Genomic DNA, 18,638 nt, shown 5'->3' on the forward strand with positions numbered 1-18,638 from the left:
GAGAAACCAATGAGGGCATGAGATTACATGATATTTGTCCCCAAATGAGAAAAATAACATTATTTTATTGCAGATTTGAAATTATTCTGAAGGTTCAGTGAAAAATTGTTCTCAAAACCAACACAACAACAACAACAATAACAACAGTCACAACAAAAGCCTTATTCCTGTCCAAAACAGTCCAACCAATTACTGAAACAGAAGCTAGGGCAAGAACTGGATCCGACTATTGCTCTTGGCTATAAAATAACATCCAAGCAGAAATCCTGGGCCCAGATCTGCCCATCATAATGGTCTTCTTGTAGGTTTCTAAGACCCTCTGGATCCTTCTATTTCCCCATTCTCCCATGCTTCTCTCACCTAGAGTCCCAATAGGATGTCCTCCCCTCTGTCCCAATTTCCTGAGAAGTGAAGACTTTCGTGGGACATGCCCCTTGGGCTAGTGTCCAGATATAAGTGAATATATACCATTTGAGTCTTTCTGCTTCTAGGTTAACTCACTCATTATGATTATTTCTAGTTCAATCCTTTTGTCCACAAATTTCGGGAATTCCTTGTTTTTAATAGCTGAGTAGTATTCCATAGTGTAAATGTACCACAGTTTCTTTAAAAAAAAAAAATAAATAAATAACGTCCAAAATAAATGATTGCTTACCTCTGTAATAACAGCACCTTAGAAGCTGAGGCAGGAGGTTCACAATCTCAAAAACAGCCTGGCTACAGAAAGAGACCCTGCCTTGAACAAGAAAATTAGAGGGAGGAGAGGACTCAGCAGTGAAGAGAACTTGTTACCATGGCGGCAGGTCCATGTTGAATTCCCAGTGCCTACATGGAGGTTCAAAACAATTTATAGGGATTCCAACATCCATTTTTCACCTTATTGGCAACAGACGAACATGTGGGGACACTCACACATATAAAATAAGCAAGTCTTATGACAACAGTTGAAGGACGGGAATAAAGTTACATTTCTTGAGGAAGGCAGAGCACATGGATCCCAAGTAGTAGCTAGAGAAAGGAGTTTGTAGAACTGCTAATTCTCAGCCAAATATTAAAAATGTCTGCAAATTAAAACAGGGTCTCCAAACAAACAGCATATTCTTCATCCAGTATTTATTAAAAATGGTGAAATCGGGATCTTTTCTAAAACCTACTGAACTAGAACCTAACATCTTAATAGATCCTCCCATGATTTATGTGTAGGTTCAAGTGTGAAAGACACTAATCTAGAAGTTAAAGGCCAGGGAAAGCTGTCCTTAACTAATACATGGTGAGACCCACTGAGGATAATGGCTGTCAGAGTTTCTCTAGAAAAAGCACTGCTTGAACCAGGGTTGACATTTTCAAGACAGGTCAACTGACAAAGGTGAATTTGTCATGGCAGGTAGCTTAGTCCTAGAACCTTTGCTAAGCATGTGTAGGACCTTGGGTAGATCCCCTGACTACCAAAATAAATTAAACAAACAAACACACAAATGCTGGGGTCCTCCACAGGGGCCTTTACTGGCCAAGGGTCAGAGGCTCATTGCTGACAGGGTAGCCCTTACAGGTGATAAGAAATAGGGCAACGGAAGGGAGTGAGTCAGTGCATGGTCAGGGGAATCTCGCAGCTCAGACTGTTTAGCAATCAGACTACTTTGGTGGAGTTGACTTACTAGCAATCAGGAGCTTTTTTATTTAAACTGTACAAATGTCACAGAACAAAGATAGACTAATGGTTATCCAAAAAGTATAGATTATGTGTCTGATTTTTAATTATACGTGCAGGTTTACAAGTTCTAGTTACAATAGATTTTATTATTATTAGCCCTTTAACTCCAATTGAAAGACTCTAAAAAAAAAAAAGGTCTTCTGGAAAGCAAACACATTTCTTATATGACAGCCTGCTTTTAAGCTGGCAGTATTCATAGTTTAAGAGCACTCTAGACAAACAGAAAATATCTGACCTGGTCTTTTTATGAATAGCAACTACTAACATCTATTTTTTCACTATATGTTTCATTATCTAGCTAGGAAAAATTATTTTAGTCAATCTACCTTATTTACTAAGTTTTTTTCATCCAGAAGTGGACCCTGTATGACCTCCTATCTTTAAACTACATTTTCAGAGGTCTAAGCATATGACAAAGAGACCTTGAACCTGTAACTTATTCTCCTGGCCAGTCAGAGTTTGTCAGTTGTCTCTGTTTATCCTGCACCAATTATACTGTTTGAGTTTTCTCAGAGGAAGATACCCCAAGAAGATTCCTGGAGTAATGGCTTCATTTGACTATGTGCTTATTTGTGCATAATCATCTGTAAGGCATAAGGAAGACTTACAAATAGTGGCCAAATAGTGTCTATTTTAGGATTTTCCTAAAAAGACTCCAATATGATATTCTCAGGAAAAGATGTAAAATGAACCCTAATGTAGAAAGTCCCCAAGAATGCAACAAGCAGAGACCAAAACCCAAAAGTTACAGATCGAGTGACAGGGATTACAGCAATCCAAACAACTTTGGTGGTACTGTGTCAATCAGCTGTGTTGCTTTTTCCAGTGGGTATGGCTAAGCCAAGTAAATACATACAAACTAAACAAAAAATAGTATTAAGGTAGTTTGAAGGAGTAAGAAGTTTTAAAGGAGTGAAAATTACAATAACTGTGATTTGGGGTAAGCAATATAGGAAATGGAAAAAGGAAAGCTGTGAGGCAATGACATGGTGGGTCAAAGCCTTGTTGTCCACAACCCTGGAGGATGAAAGTATTAAGAAAGTTAGGTTTCTAAGTCAATGAAGTGGAAAGTGTCCCCTCCTGTGTTAACAATTATTTAATGTTAGGGACAGCATTAGACAAACCTTTGTCTTTTAAAATCATTTCTTGTAGGATGCATCTTGCTCAGCTTGGTGCCACATTGCTTGCTGTTTTCCCCCTTTTGCAGCAGGCTGTATCTCAAGATGTGTTCTTTGCTGGTCACTCCTTGTCTTTCTTATGTGTGCCTCCACTATAGTGCTGCCCTTTCATTTCACTCCACAGGGAGAATTCAGCCTCTTAGAAAGCAGTGGAGCCAAAGAAGCAGCTACTTATCAAAAGGCAGAGAGGAAATATTTCCCTCCACACATCGAGGGATTTTGCTTAGTTTCTTTTTCAGGAATCCAGACACTGATAGGGGAAAAACAGAGATAATGCTAAGTAACTACTCAGAATAGAGAAGGGTTGAACAAAGCGCTATAGTTGAAAGTAACAGCCATGAGAAGAGTGCTTAAGCTTTAAGCTTTGTATCTGGTTCTTGTTTAAGACCATAAACTATCAACAACCATACTTATAAGGCACAGACCTTGATGAACTGTCAAAGAAAGATTACATTGACAAAAAATGTGAAGACATTGTAAAAATTATTATAGTTTGGATTGAGGCCGTTGCAGTTGAGGAGACAGATTGAATTCTGTTAAAGGAAAATGCAGAAGAGCTTCCTACACTCTAGGAGTCCATGAGAAAGAACTGAGGTGGATCCAGGGAGGTTTAGGGTTGTCATCAGTGGCACGCCTGTGTTCTCACAGGGGTGGGACATGGGGATGTAGTCTTGGTAATAACATTCCTGAGGAAAAGCTTCAGGTCTTTGAGAAAAGAATTCCTTCATACTGGCAGGATATTGGGTAATATTTATTCCTCACAAAAGCAAAAAGTGTACAATCATTGATTTTCTTAAAAAAATAATAAAAAAACCAAGAGTTGAGATAAAAAGTGACCTGTTTGTTAAGCAGGAGATGAATGTTTAATCTGTAGATAAACTACACTGAAACACTTACTAGATAAGCATAAGCCTTCTGATAGAAAACAGGATGCCTGAACACCTTGAATATTACTGTGTTACAAGTAAGTTTACCAACCAAGCTGATCATCACTACGAGAAGCCAGTGCTTGTCACGTGATACTTATTGGCCTACTTTAGAACAAGACTCTTGGTGCTGTTCCCTCACAGACTATCCCATAGCCTCTGATGTCTCTTTCCCTTCATACATGCTGCAAAGATCTGACAAAACAAACAAGCAAACAAACAAAGCAAAACAAGTTCCTGCAAGAGTTTCCTTGCCCCTCCCAGCTACACTGTTCTCTGTCTCTTAATTTTTTATAGTTGTTTGTGTGAACCGCCTCTATGACTGTGTTGTTTTACGACCCTTCCTCCTCCTCTTCTTAAATTAAATTCCTTCTTTGGACCTAGATATTTGATTAATGTCTGACATGTTACTGCAAATGGCTTCGCCTCAATGAGTAGGCGGCTCAATGTCCATGTTTTTGCACACTATATTTTCAAATTCTCCCGAATTATAACTTCTGCAACGGCACAAATGATCCTAAAATTTCCTATATATTTTTTTTCTTATTTTTACACTCCCAAAATTCTCTTATAACTACAATAAGACTATTATGTGAACAGTCTTTATCTCAGGATTTGCACCTTCAGTGGGTGTGTTTAATGAATATGTTAAATCTGTAACAAAAAGTTAGCTTAAAATTTGTAACAAAAATTTGATAGTTAAATACCCAACATATGTGTAATTTTTATTTCCTACAACATACTATATATGTAATTCAACTTTTGTTTAGAATATGCTATATATGTAACTTAGATTCAAATCTTGCTTAGGAATATAGATGTTTTTAAATAGAAACCATGTGACTTGCTCCACCTTGCTCATAAAGATGGAAGCAACCATATGACTGGCAGACACCTTTAATACTGTATGGAGAGTGTGTGCCAAGTAACTTCATCATCATTTTAAGATGAGCACATGGCATAAACCAACTATAAAACTTCTTAGTCCTACTGAACACTCTGCTTCCCTTTTATAGTAAGGAAATAAAAGCAGGTCTCCAGAGTATCTTGGATTAGTTATAGATTTTTGTATGATAAATTTCTAAGGTTTTACAGGTCTACTCGGATTAACGAAAGCTGATTTAGAGATCTATATCTATTTAAGTCCTTGCTAACTATTCAACATCAGGCTTGTAGGAAAATTTAAATATTAAACAACATATATTTTATAGATAAATATATATTTAATAAATAAGGTTCCTAAGTTCCTAAGGTTATAAAGGTATACTCAGATAAACAAAAATTGACTTATAAATGTATGTCTTACCACTTATGTCTTCACTGTGTTCAACACCAGGCTTCTAGAAAATTTAAATGAACAACAATATGTATTTAAAAAAATACATTTTATAAGCTTTATTCAGCCTTCTGTATATGTTTTCAAGATTAAATATAAAGCAATTAGCTAAAACAAGTAGTTTGTTTAAATCATGAATTCTTAAAAGATGATGTTTTTCAAACTTTTCAGATATTTGTGTAATAAGGCATTTAAAGTATTTAGTGAAAAAGTTTTTTGAGGATAGAAAGAAATGTAAACTTTTAGAGGTGATCATTAGGTCTCCACAGATGATGATGAGGCACAGACGACTCCACCTGGATTGTGGTACCCCTATATAACCACTAGACAAAGCACTGTCCCATGCCTTGTTTGCTGCCACGCCCTTTCCAAACTGTGTACATATTTGGGTTGATTACCCTACTCTGGCTGGCCCAGGTAGGTTAGTTTTCCCAAGTTCTTCTCCATAAGAAAATCTCTGAGACCTTCTCTGTTTGGTTGTAGAAGGTCAAACCTGTCCTATATGGCATCCAAAAACCAACTACTTCTCCTCCCAACCAAGCCATTGAGACCACAGGAGCCTAGGGTAGCTGCCCAGGTAGCAGTGAGTCTCTCTCACGTTAATTGATACATAGGCCATGTGGATTACACTTCCTGCTATAATTTATCCTTCTCAGATCTCAGCTGATATTGATGGCTATCTGTAGCTTTATGTTAACATCATCAAGCAAATCAGCTCCTTCCCCAAGGCAAGAGCTGCCTATTCAGTTCACTTTATATGTAAAATATGGCCTTAGTTTTCAACAGTTATTAGGTCTCCTTCTGAGAAAGGGAGAGATAGGTTACTGTACTGATATACTCTATGAAAGAGATAAACTCACAAAACAGGGTTAAAATGTTTCATATTTCTTTCCAGCTCTGTTTTATTGTCATTCTGACTTCAAAAATTATAATTTTACCATTGATCAATGAGGCTATCAATCTAGCCCTGGTAAAACACTGATACTATTATCATAGTCACAAGCTCAAGAATTTCATTTTCCTTGGGTTGCCTTTAAGTATAGACTTAAAATTGTATCTCAATTGTGCTAAAAATACCTCTGGCCAAGCAATATATATCCAGCCATCTGGAAAGAGTGTTAATGCTTTTAATCCAGAATATTTTTGAGTTGCAAGCTTTTACTGTTATTCAAAAGCATGATTCTACTGTCTTTTCTATATTGTTGATTTCAGTCCAGATTGCAGATAGTGGTAATGGTAATATTTGTAAAACATTTATTTATCTTTATAAGGTTAAATTTTTCTATGTAAGCTTCCAAGAGTTGACTTGGATCCACCTACTGCAGGTCAAACAGATTCCAGATAAGTACTCCTAAGTTACCTACCTACCTATTCCTGAGGGTAGCATCTCTCCTTGTTTTTGAAACTCCTGTCCGCTAACTACTAGGAACCAGTGCCTGGAAATCTTGAATGCTCATCCAAGTTAAAAATTTTTCCTTAACTCCTTAACTTTACTTTTATCCCTAGTCTATATCTGACCCAACGGATGTCCCATCAACTAAAGACTGCAAAGTGTCCCAAATGCACCATTCTTACATGCTTTTGACAGAAATTCCAACCACCCAGAGCCTCTGCAGCATAGAGTGATCCAAATCTGCCTGTACTTCACTAGTCCCAGGTGGACCTGCAGCCCTGGTTAGTGAGTGAAACAGCTTTCACCGTGCTCATCCAGTCTTTTGATCACCGCTCCAATGTTCCTGGTCCTCAGCAATGACACCCCAATTTCAGCAGGAAATAGGTGTAGAAGAGATGACTTCCCTCACTGTCATCAATAAAAGATTGAAATGTTAGGTCTTAAACCCAGGACAAGTCTCACTCAGTGCCTTTGGCTTCTCCCAGTATTTCTCACCCTGACCCCTACCTGAAACCTCTCCTACCTAGGATTAATTTCTGCCTTCCTTTCCCAAGCATGATCCTCTTATAAATCAACCATTTTGACTACACTGGTCTCATGGTCTCCTGCCCCAGGCCTCCTCTCTTGATCTTTGGCACCCTCCCCTCATCTCCTCTCATGGTTCTGTTTCTGTTTACTGGTTATGTTCAGCTGAGACTCTTTTCTCTGCCTACTTCCTCTTATATCTACAGTAAATATCTTCTTTATGTTTTAGTAATAGTTAAGTCATCTTCCTTTTATTTTATTTATTTTTTCATTCATATCCTTGTGAGTGGAATACTGTCTGCAGTGCTGTTAACCCTTACCTAAGCTCTCACCCAAAGAATGGCCCTTCTTCATATTTCTCTCTCCCTAGAACTATCTCTCCTTTCCATAATTATTGTGTAATATTAGATCTAATGTGGTTCCTCCAAAATGGCAGTGCTTGCAACAATGTTCTGAACAGGAAGATTTGGCCATGTAAACAAGAGGAACAGAATCCTAAGGATTACTGTTTACTAGGATTCTCACTCAAACCACCAAAACCTTGCCTTAATCTTCTCCTAAAATTCAAATATCTCTGGCAAGGCATCTAGTTTCAGTGTCAGTTCAAACACTCCATATCAGCCCAATGACCCCCATTCTGCTCAGAGTCATATAAAACTTGCTTACTTTTCCACCATTTTTCTCATCAAATTGAAGTGGAAGTTTCTGGTTTCTTTGAAGATTCAGTTGTGTCATGTGAATGTGTTTCCTTGTTTTTGTTTCGCTTTGCAGAGAGAATTGCTCCAGAAAACTTCTCATAATACTCCTGCTGATTCTGGCACTTCTGCTGACTTATGATGATTTTGTGGAGCCTTTCTGTTTCTGCTGTATTATGCTGCTGCTGCTGCTGCTGCTGCTGCTTCTGCTGCTGCTGCTGGTGAGGATTATGATAATGGTGATGATGATGGTGGTGACGATGATGATGACGATCTGTGTCACTGTTTGCTATTTGTCTGGTGTGCTGATATCCTGACAAGGAATGGTGGAATTGCCCCATGGAACTACTTCTAAATTGGTCCACAATTCTAATTTCCTGTAAACTTCTTTCTCTCCTACTTCTGGACAGTTGGTTGGAAGGGAGGTGTAAGCATTTAAGAACCCTAAATAAAATAAGTTTTTGAAAAATCACCCCATAAGACAGAGAGCCTTGACAGTTTGATCCCCTTTCTAACATTAGAGTGTGCCAGTTTTGTGCTTTCACAGTTCCCTCACACTTAACAGTTCTGCATATATATTATGTATCACATTACTGGACACCTTCAGTATTTTCATTGTTTTGTATTTACTGCAAGTATTATGTCTGATATTAATAAGTATGTTGAATATTCAAAAATCTGAAAAGGTATTCATTAAAGTGGGTCTTATTGTACTAGGATGATATCTTCTGGCAAAATCGGACAACGTATTGTTCTGGAATATTATTTATATGTCTGAAAGTTCTCTTTACAAATATAAGTTAAAAGTTCTGTATTATATTTTTATTACACAATTTAAGGCAGTAGTAATTCTAGACAAAATCCAAAATGAGTGTTAGATCATAATTTACCTGCGACTGCGTAAGCTCAGAGGCAGTAGTATCTACTCCCTCTCTTTAGTGATCAAGGAGACCATTTTCGGTTCTGAGTTGGCTTGACCATTGCTTTTTTATGTACCCTTTTTGCAGTGAGGTCAATGTGCCAGCAATTTCTTGAACCAGAGAGTACTTTGCCCTAGTAGCCATGGAAACTAATTGAGCCAAACAGCACAGTCGTATCTAGGTCTTTGGAATGGTAATGGAACTGTTAACACTCCCTAGTAAAAGGAAACGTAGACAGGTCACAGATCTCTCTTCTGGAATTCTAGCCATTAGTGCCTCCCGCCCTTCTGCCTCTCCTGCGGGTTGCAAGTGATTTGGGGAGATTACAGTGCACATATGACTTGGATAGTTAATTGAAATTGGGACTTCATGGGTCATCCTTAACATGACCATCATCCATCAGTGGAGTGGGGCTCTGCAGTAAAACTCTGGGCTAGCCCACAGTCCTATAAGATAGCTCAATAAACTCATTGGTTAACTAAGTTGAACTTTGTCAGGTCCTTTCCTTGGGAATTAACTGGTGTAATATCTGAAGCAAATGTATATTTATTCATGTCACCTCAGAAAAAGTTAATGTGAAAATATTTAATCACCTAGAGTATAAACATGTCTGCCTTATGGCTATCACACAATATAGCAGAGAACCTGGCCATAGCCAACACCTTAGACTGTTTTTAGATCTAGACTTATTGTCCTCAGACATCTTGTACTAAAAATAAAATTTGTTATAGAAAACAAAGTTATGAGTCTTGCAAGTTGAGTATGAATATTAAACTTCTATGCCTCCCAGTTGGGAGCAGAACATATTGAGCAGTTTTTAGCACTCTCTTGTCTAAATACTTTATTCTTTAATTTGGACCTAGTTAAAATGTTATAATATTTTTCTTTTCTTACTTTCAAGAATGCAATATTGTCAGAAAACAAATATTCTTAAAATTTATTAAAATACCTTTGAATTTAGGGAATCTCAAATGTTTCTTTCTTTTATTATTTTTTTTACCTTCTCTCTTGTTTCTTTACCTTTCTTCTCTTTTCCTGTAATAGAACACAGATGGCAGATGTTATGAGCTAAATGATGTATGAGAGTGACAGCTTCCATTTGTCATATGCTTAACTTGAAGAGCTTCTCAAAGTGCTTTTTAAAATCTCATTAAGTTTAAAGTGCTTATTCAACATAGGTACTAGATCATATAATTTTATTGTGCCCATGAAGATACTGAGGATCATAGACTTCATACAGAAAGAGAAATGTAAAGTCCATGGCAAGCTATGAGTTGAACCTCACTGCTCCTGAACATTTTTTCACTTACAAGTACATCACTGGCCTCATTATAGACAAACTCTCACGGCTTCCAGTGAGTGTTCAACCAAGAAATCCCCTGAAACATTAATAAATTTAGCACAAAATGCTATAAGTTAGTACACCTCACAAACCTTGCCAATGATAACCTTAGTGTGCCTTTGTCGTAGGCTTTGCTCTATACTATACAATTATGACAGCAACTGTTTTCACAGATAATACCTTTATGTGGCAATTTTAAAGAAACCTGTTCAGGAAAATATCTTAAAATGTGATATAAATGAAAGGGATAGCAATTCATTTAGGTTAAAAGCCTCTTTAAAAAAAAAATAATACATAAAAGTTCTTTCCAATCTTTTATGTGATCTCAGAAAATTCTATTTCCAATTTATCATTGTCTTTGGGGGTAGAATGCTAAATCAGCATGGTAATCTTAATGCTACACAATAAAAGTGATCAGAAAAGGAAAATAAGTGGAGGAAAAAGTAATTGATTTTGAAAGGAAGCTCTTTATATACTGCTTAGCTTCTATAATAAAGTTGGCCATTTAAAATATTAACAGAAAAATATATTGAAGTAAGAAGATGCATTTAATACAATACTGCAAAATCATATCCATTATTTTAAAATTTATTCATTTACTTAATATCCTGATTGCAGCCTCCCCTCCCTCTCTTCCCAGGCCCTTCCAACTTTCCTCCTTACCCCTCACTCTTTATTCCCCCCACTTGGTAAGTGGAATCTACCATGAAAAATGTCCATTTCATTTAGATTCTCCAGTTTTGTGGAGTACAGGCTTTTGAAGTAAGATCGAAGGCTTCTTTGCATTTCCTCAGTGTCTGTTGTTATTTTCCTCCTTTTCTTTTCTGATTTTGTTAATATGGATATTATCTCTCAGCCTTTTAATCTGGCTAAGGATTTGTTTATCTTTTTGATTTTCTCAGGAACGATGGCTTAATTTTGTTGATTCTCCTTTTTTTTTAATGTATTGATCTCATCTCTCAGGTTGATTATTTCCTGCCTTCTTCTCCTCTTGGGTATGTTTGCTACTTACTGTTCTAGAACTTTTGTGGTTGCTGTTAAATTGTTATATGCGATCTTTCATTAAATAATAATAATAATTATTAGTATTATTATTATTTAATGAAAGTACTTAGTGCTTTGAACTTTCCTCTTCCAAATGCTTTTATTGTGTCCCATAATCTTGGTTATGTTGAACCTTCATTTTCATTGAATTCTAGAAAGTCTTTAATTTCTTTCTTTGTTTTTTTCCTGACATATTTGTCATTGAGTCCATTTGCTTAGAATACCTTTCCCCAGCTATTTACTCTGAGTAAATGTCTATCATTGTTGCCGAAATGTTTTCTTATATGCAGAAGAATGATGGATCCTGTTTTCACATCCATTCTGTTAGCCTGTGTCTGCTATATCCTTATCTTCAGAGAAGGAAGGCCCACCATGGACCAAGAGTCAGATAGTTTTAGTACAGAATTCTACTAGACTTTCAGAGAAGTGTTAAGACCAATACTCCTCAAACTATTCCACATAATAAAAACAGAAGGAACATTGCCAAATTCGTTCTATGAGGTCACAGTCATCCTGGTACTTAAACCACACAAAGACTCAACAAAGAAACATAATTTGAGACCAATTTCTCTTATGAATTTTGATGCATAAATAATCAATAAAATACTCCAATATTGAATAAAAATCACATAAAAATCCACCATGATCAAGTAGGCTTTGCCCCAGGCATGCAGGGGTAGATCACTGTATGAAAATCCAGCATATAATCCACCATATAAACAAACTGAAAGAAAAGGCACATTATTTTCTCATTAGATGACAAAAAGCATTTGAAAACCCATTCATGTTAAAAGTCTTGGAAAGATCATGGATACAAGGCACATACCCAAACACAATAAAGGCAATAATAAGCAAGCCTATGGCCAATATCATATTAAATGGGCAGAAACATAAAGCAATTCTACTAAAATCAGTGACAAGACAAGCCTGCCCTCTTTCTCCAAATCTCTTCAATATAGTACTTAAAGTCCTAGCTAGAGCAATAAGACTACTAAAGGAGATCAAAGGGATACAAATTGAAAAAGAAGAACTCAAAGTATAGCTATTTGAAGATAATATGGTAGTATGATATATGATCATATGATATTATATGAATTTTAAGTGACCCAAAACATTCTACCAAATAATTCCTAAAGCTGAAAAACTCCTTCAGCAAAGTGGATGGATACAAAATTAACTAAGCAACACCAGTAGCCCTCCTGTATAGTCATAAAATATGAGCTGAGAAAGAAATTAGGAGACCAACAGCTTTTACAGTAGCCACAAATAGTGTAAAGTATCTCAGTCTAACTCCAAGCAAAGAAGTGAAAGAACTGTATGACAAGAACGTGAAGTCTCTAAAGAAAGAAATTGAAGAATATATCAGAAGATGGAAAGAATTAACATAGTAAAAACAGCCACCATTTCAAAAACAATCTACAAATTCAGTGCAATTCCCATCAAAATTCCAACACAGACTTTGAAAGAGAAATTTTCAACCTTATATTGGAAAAAAAAAAAAAAAAAAAAAAAAAAAAAAAAACAGGATAGTGAAAACAATCCTGTGCAATAAAAGAACTTCGCTCTCTATACCTGACTTCAAGCTGTATTATAAAGCAATAGTAATAAAAACTGCATGTTGCTGGCATAGAAACAGACAGGTTGATCAATGGAATAAAATAAAAGACCTAGAAATAAACCCATGTACCTACAGACACTTGAGTTTTGACAAAGAAGCTGAAACCATACAATGAAAAAAGAAAAGCATCTTCAACAAATTGTGCTGGCCTAACTGGATGTCTTCAAGTAGAAGAATACAAATATATCCATACTTATCACCCTGTTAAAAACTCAAAATGAAACAAGGAACACTAAATCTATCAGAAGACAAAGTGGAGATCAGCCTTGAATTTATTGGCCCAGGAGACAACTTCCTGAATGGAACACCAACAGTTCTGGCTTTAAGATAAAATTTAATAAATTGGACTTCATAAAACTGAAAGGCTTCTATAAAGGCTTGTGTTATCTTTGTCAAGAGAACAAAACAGAAGCCTGCAGACTGAGAAAAGATCTTCACCAATCCTACATCTAACAAAAGGCTAATATCTAACATATAAATAATTCAAGAAATCAAATACCAATAAACCAAATAATCCAATTAAAAATTGGGTACAGAGCTAAACCAAAAATTCTCAACAGTGGAATCTCTCAAATGGCTGAGAGCATTTAAAGAAATGCTCAACATCATTAGTCATCAGGGAAATGAAAATCAAAATGACTCTGAGATTACATCTTATACCAGTCAGAATGGCTAAGATAAAAAACTCAAGTGACAGCACATGCTGGAGAGGATGTTGAGAAAGGGTAACACTGCTCCACTGCTGGTGGCAGTGCAAACTTGTATAACCACTTTGGAACTCAATCTGGCACTTTATCAGAAAGTGAGGATAACTCTACCTCAAGACCCAGCTATACCTCTCCTGGGCATATAACCAAAAGACACTGTACAAAATGAACATTTGCACAATTAAGTTCACAGCAGCTTTATTTGTAATAGCCAGAAACAGGAAACAACTCAGCTGTCCCTCAACTGAGGAATTGATTTTTCATTTTCCCAATGGAATACTACTGAACTATTAAAAACCAAGAAAATCACGAAATTGTCAGGCAAATGGATGGAACTAGAAAATGTCATTCTGAGTGAGGTAACCCAGACCAATGAAAACACACATGATACATACTCACTTATAAGCAGATACCAATCATATAATACAGGATAACCATAGGACAATTTACAGACCCAAAGTAGCTAAGTAATAAGGAGGATCCAAGGGTGGATACTTAATTCTTACTCAGAAGGGAAAATAGAATAGACAGAAGGGGTAGATGAAGAGCTGGAACAGGGTAGCAGAGGGAGTGGAGAGGGAAATGAGGATGGGTACCAGATGTGGGGAGAATGGAGGCAGGAGACTATAGGGCTTAGAGAGAGAAGATAAACTGAGGCCACGTCATCTCTGAGACAAAGTGGAGACCCATGACAGAGTAAGCTCCTGGGAGAATATGGTAGTGACTCTAGCTAAAACTCTTAGTAATGGGGATCATGAAGACCAAAGAGACTACTCCCTAGCATGATGGGAGTTCTAGTGGAGGGAGGGGAACAACAACCCACCAATAAAAACTTCGACTCAAAATTTGACCTGCCTACAAGATGAGCAGGGAAAACAATAGAGCAGAGATGGAAGGAATGCCCAACCAATGCCTGGCACAATCTAAGACCCACTCTATGGGAGAGGGTCATCCCCTGACATTATTTGCAATACTCTGCTATGCTTGTAAATTGGAGCCTAGCATAGCTGTCCTATGCTGCCCTAGCATAGCTTTACCCAGCAGCAGATGGAAACATGCTCAGACTCATAGCCAAATGTTTGGCAGAGCACGAGAAGCCTTGTGGAAGACTATGGAGAGGAAGGGTAAAAGATCCCCAGAGGGAACAAGAACTCCACAAAAAGACCAAGAGTTAAATAACCTGGACCCAGGAGAGCTTATAAAGACTGAAGCACAACCAAGGAACACACATGGATTGGATGTAGGTCCCCTACACAAATGTAGCCAATGGGCAGCTTAGTCTTCATCTGGGGCTGCTATTAAGGGGAGCAGGGGCTGTCTCTGATATGGACTCTGTGGCCTTCTTTTTGATTATGACTTCTTTGGGAGCTGCCTTGCCTAGTCTCAGTGGAAGAGGATGTGCTCTGTCCTGATGCGACTTGATTTGCTAGGCTGGGTTGGTGGGGAGGGTGTGGCTCCTTTTCTCCTTTTCTGAGGAGTATGGGAAAGGGGACAGGGAGGAGAGATAGGGAGAGAGGGACCAGAAGAAGGAAGTGGCTCTGGCTGGGATGTAAAGTGAAAAAATAAAATGAAAATAAATTTAAAAGGAAAATAATTTCCCAATTATACTTTTCCTTCTGTCTAACACTCCTCTCTGGATACCTTTATTTCTATCCTTCATTAAAAAAACAACAGGAGTCTCAGAGATATCAATAAAACATGGCAAAATAAAATGTAGTAAGGTGAACCACAAGAATCAGAGACCCACTTGTTTTCACAGTCATCTCTGTGAGCTTACATGTGTCTTGTTTAGTAGATTCAGAGCACCTTGTTCTCCTGGTGTTTCTCATTCCCTGCAGCTCTGATACTTTTACTGCCTCATCTTCTGGATGGTTCCAAGAACAAAGCAGAGGGTCTCTGCATCTGTTTCCATGTTTTGTTGAAGGAAGCTTCTCTGGGGATGACTATATAAAGCACTGATATGTAAGTATTTTAAAATATCATTAGTAGTCATGGCACTGATACTTTTCTTTCTTTTTTTTCTTTTTTTCCTTCTTTTTAAAAGAATTGTGATGTTTTGTTTTACCCTGGTCTATGGGCTAGCTAGTCTCTGGTTCTTGATTGAACCAAGCAGTATTTGGTATGGGTTGTTTCTCATGGAGTAAGCCTTAGGCAAAAGCAGACATTGTTTGGCTAGACACAGGTTCTATGCCGTCCTGGCCTTGCCCTAGTATATTTTACAGGGAGGACACAGCATGTGTCAATGATTTCATTGCTGAGTTGGTCTGTAATGTTTCTCTCCCTGCAGTCTGTAGAACACCTTCCTGCACAAAACAGAACATAACATAGAGGTGAAGGCTCCAGGAAGGCACCAGCTTGATTTATCTATATTTAATAAGTTGTGTGGACGTTGTCCTGGGCAATGACGTCCCACTGTCAGTTCGTGGAGAGCAAACTCTTGTCTGAGGAACAGGCTGAATTGTTTGGGGGTTTCCATGAGACCCACTTTGCCAGCAACTCCATTGAATTCAACCCAGTACTGAAACTAGGATCCTGGATTGCTGACAAGAGATGGCCACTTCAGACTCCTTATCCCCAATATTAGAAGACTCAATTAGGATTTATATGCCTTAGGAAGTTTTCATGGTACTTGGTTTCCATACCATCCCTCAAATGCTCTCAATTCCAGATATCTCTCTCTCTACCCTGTTTCTTCTCACTTAACCTTGCTATTCCCATTCCTACTTACCCCTTTCAGCCAATAGAATTTATTTAATATTCTCACAAGGAGGTCCATGCATCCCCCTCTAGACTGTTTTCCCTCCAAATCTCTCTGAGTTTATGGGTTTGTACTTTGGTTATCATCCACTTAACAGTAACACCCATTTATGAGCTAGGACCCATCATGTTTATCTTTCTGTGGCTGGGTTACCTTACTCAGAATGTTTTTGTTTTGTTTTGTTTTCCAGTTCCTTTCATTTGCCTGAAAATTTCATGATATTAATTTAACTGCTGGGTAATACTCCATTGTGTAAATGTACCATGTTTTTTTTTTTAAATCTATTGCTCTGTTGAGGGATGTCTATGCTGTAAAAACTGTAATTTAAAAAGGAGGCAAAACCAAGGTAAATGGCCCATATTTGCAAAGGCACACTAATGATGCTTTTTTTTTGTCTGTAAATGGTGGAAAAATACTGCTGTGTAGGCCTAAGGAAATAGTATTTATGAAATGAGACAAATGTTAAGAACAAGCAAAGCATAATCTCACCATTACCACAACGAAAACCACCACCACGAAAACCACCACCACGAAAACCACCCACCACCACCACCACCACCACCAAGAACAACAGCAACAACAGCCAATAGAAGATTTTTCTAATATGTTAAGATAAAATTTCTTTAAAATTTTCAGAAAAATTGCCAAAAACATAAAATATACTTAATATATTATGTTGGTTGGACTGCTTTTGTGTGTACTGTACACAAACAAGTACTTGACATATTCCTGTATTTTAATATTGACCCTATAGGCTTTTTCAAATTGTGACTAAAACAAGTAAATAAAATATCTCACATAAGAATGTTTTCTCTCACATATTTCTTGATTTAGCCTATATTAAATTTACCTGGCAGGGATACATATTATAGTTTTTGCATGAGTATTATGTTTCTATAGACCATTTTTCTCTCTTATTCATTTTTTGCAAATGATGGTTACTTTTGAAGACTGTATACAAACAGTGCATAAATGATATCTTTTATTGAATTAAAACATTGTTAATTTCAATAAAAGAAAAAATGTCTTTTTTCTCAAAGTAACATTTGAAATACTACTTTTTTTTTACTGTAAAAGTGAAATAAAGTAGATGACCTAAAATTAGCAAGAAGAAAATGGTCACTAAATTCTTAAGACCTTGAAAAATAATGTTGTCTTTGAGGATTAGACATATTTGACATTTATTTTATCATTGTTCACAAACATACTTTTTAAAATTGTTTCATAATTTTATTAAATAATTGTTTCTTTTTAAAAATTTTGTTTGTGTTCATGTATGCATAGGGGCCTGAAATGAGGGACTAATTGTGGGAGTTTGCTCTTTCCCTCTGTCATGAGCACTCTAAGCGTGCAGCTAAGGCTTTCAGACAAGTTTACAAGTATATATTCCTGGTGAGCCATCTTACTGGCATTTTAATATACTGCATTTTAATAGACATATATTACTATAATTATATTATAATATTATATAACATACATAATATTTTAATATTATATAATAAACATATATTATTATACATAGACACATACATGCATATATATGAAAAGAGGTCAAATAAGTGCATATGTAATATTTATAGAGATGTAAAGAAACATTAAAGCCATGTGTTCCATGCAACCAGAAAAATGTGACAAGTTAATAAAAGTAAGACAATTTGGTGGGAATAATCTTAAGAAAAATACAAATGCTCCCATTTCATATTTCATTTATTTTTCTTCTATGTATTAGCTGATTTTAAAGTAAAGTTAAAGAGTTTAGATGAAATCTTATTAGGCAGCTGAGTCCATAGAGGACAAAGTTAATGACATTTTAAGTTTTATAATTACTTTATAATTATGTTCTCAATGAAGCACACATTAATCAAGTTGTATGCTAACTGGATGGAAAAGACTGACTATAGCCACTTTAAAGTGATCCCTGTAACAATTAAGATATGTGTTGTTTGATTATTTTTCAAACCATCCTACTTAAAATGCCTTTTAAAGCATTGAAGAAGTGGCCTATTTGATTGACAGGGATGGCCATGTGATCTATGCAGGTATGACATGGTTGCCTGTAGTTAACTGGCAAGTTGATGAGTTTGCCGTGTGGGTATGATAATTTCATTTGAAAGTGAGACTCACGAGTCTGTCAGCATATTGGTAAGATTTTAATTATAGTGAGAATAATGTGTGAATGAACAAATAACATAAAATTAAGTCAAAATAAACTTATAGATTACTGCCTCATCCCATCAGAGAAGCATAGTGCTTCATAGTTACTCAGGGAGAGCTGTAGCTGTAGGGGGGGAGACGTGGAGTGGAATTCTACAGTGAACATCTGTTGGTTATAGTTTCACATATGCTTCCTGTTGTAATCAGTCAGCAACTGCTTGCAACCTTTAAAATAAATGAAATCTCTCCATTTTAATCAGTGTTTGGTGACGTTGATCCTTTGTGATATCCATGTTGTCTATAATTTTAGGTTATATTTTCCAGAATAAGT

Source organism: Acomys russatus, chromosome 10, assembly GCF_903995435.1.
Source record: "Acomys russatus chromosome 10, mAcoRus1.1, whole genome shotgun sequence".
Classification (NCBI taxonomy): Eukaryota; Metazoa; Chordata; class Mammalia; order Rodentia; family Muridae; genus Acomys; species Acomys russatus.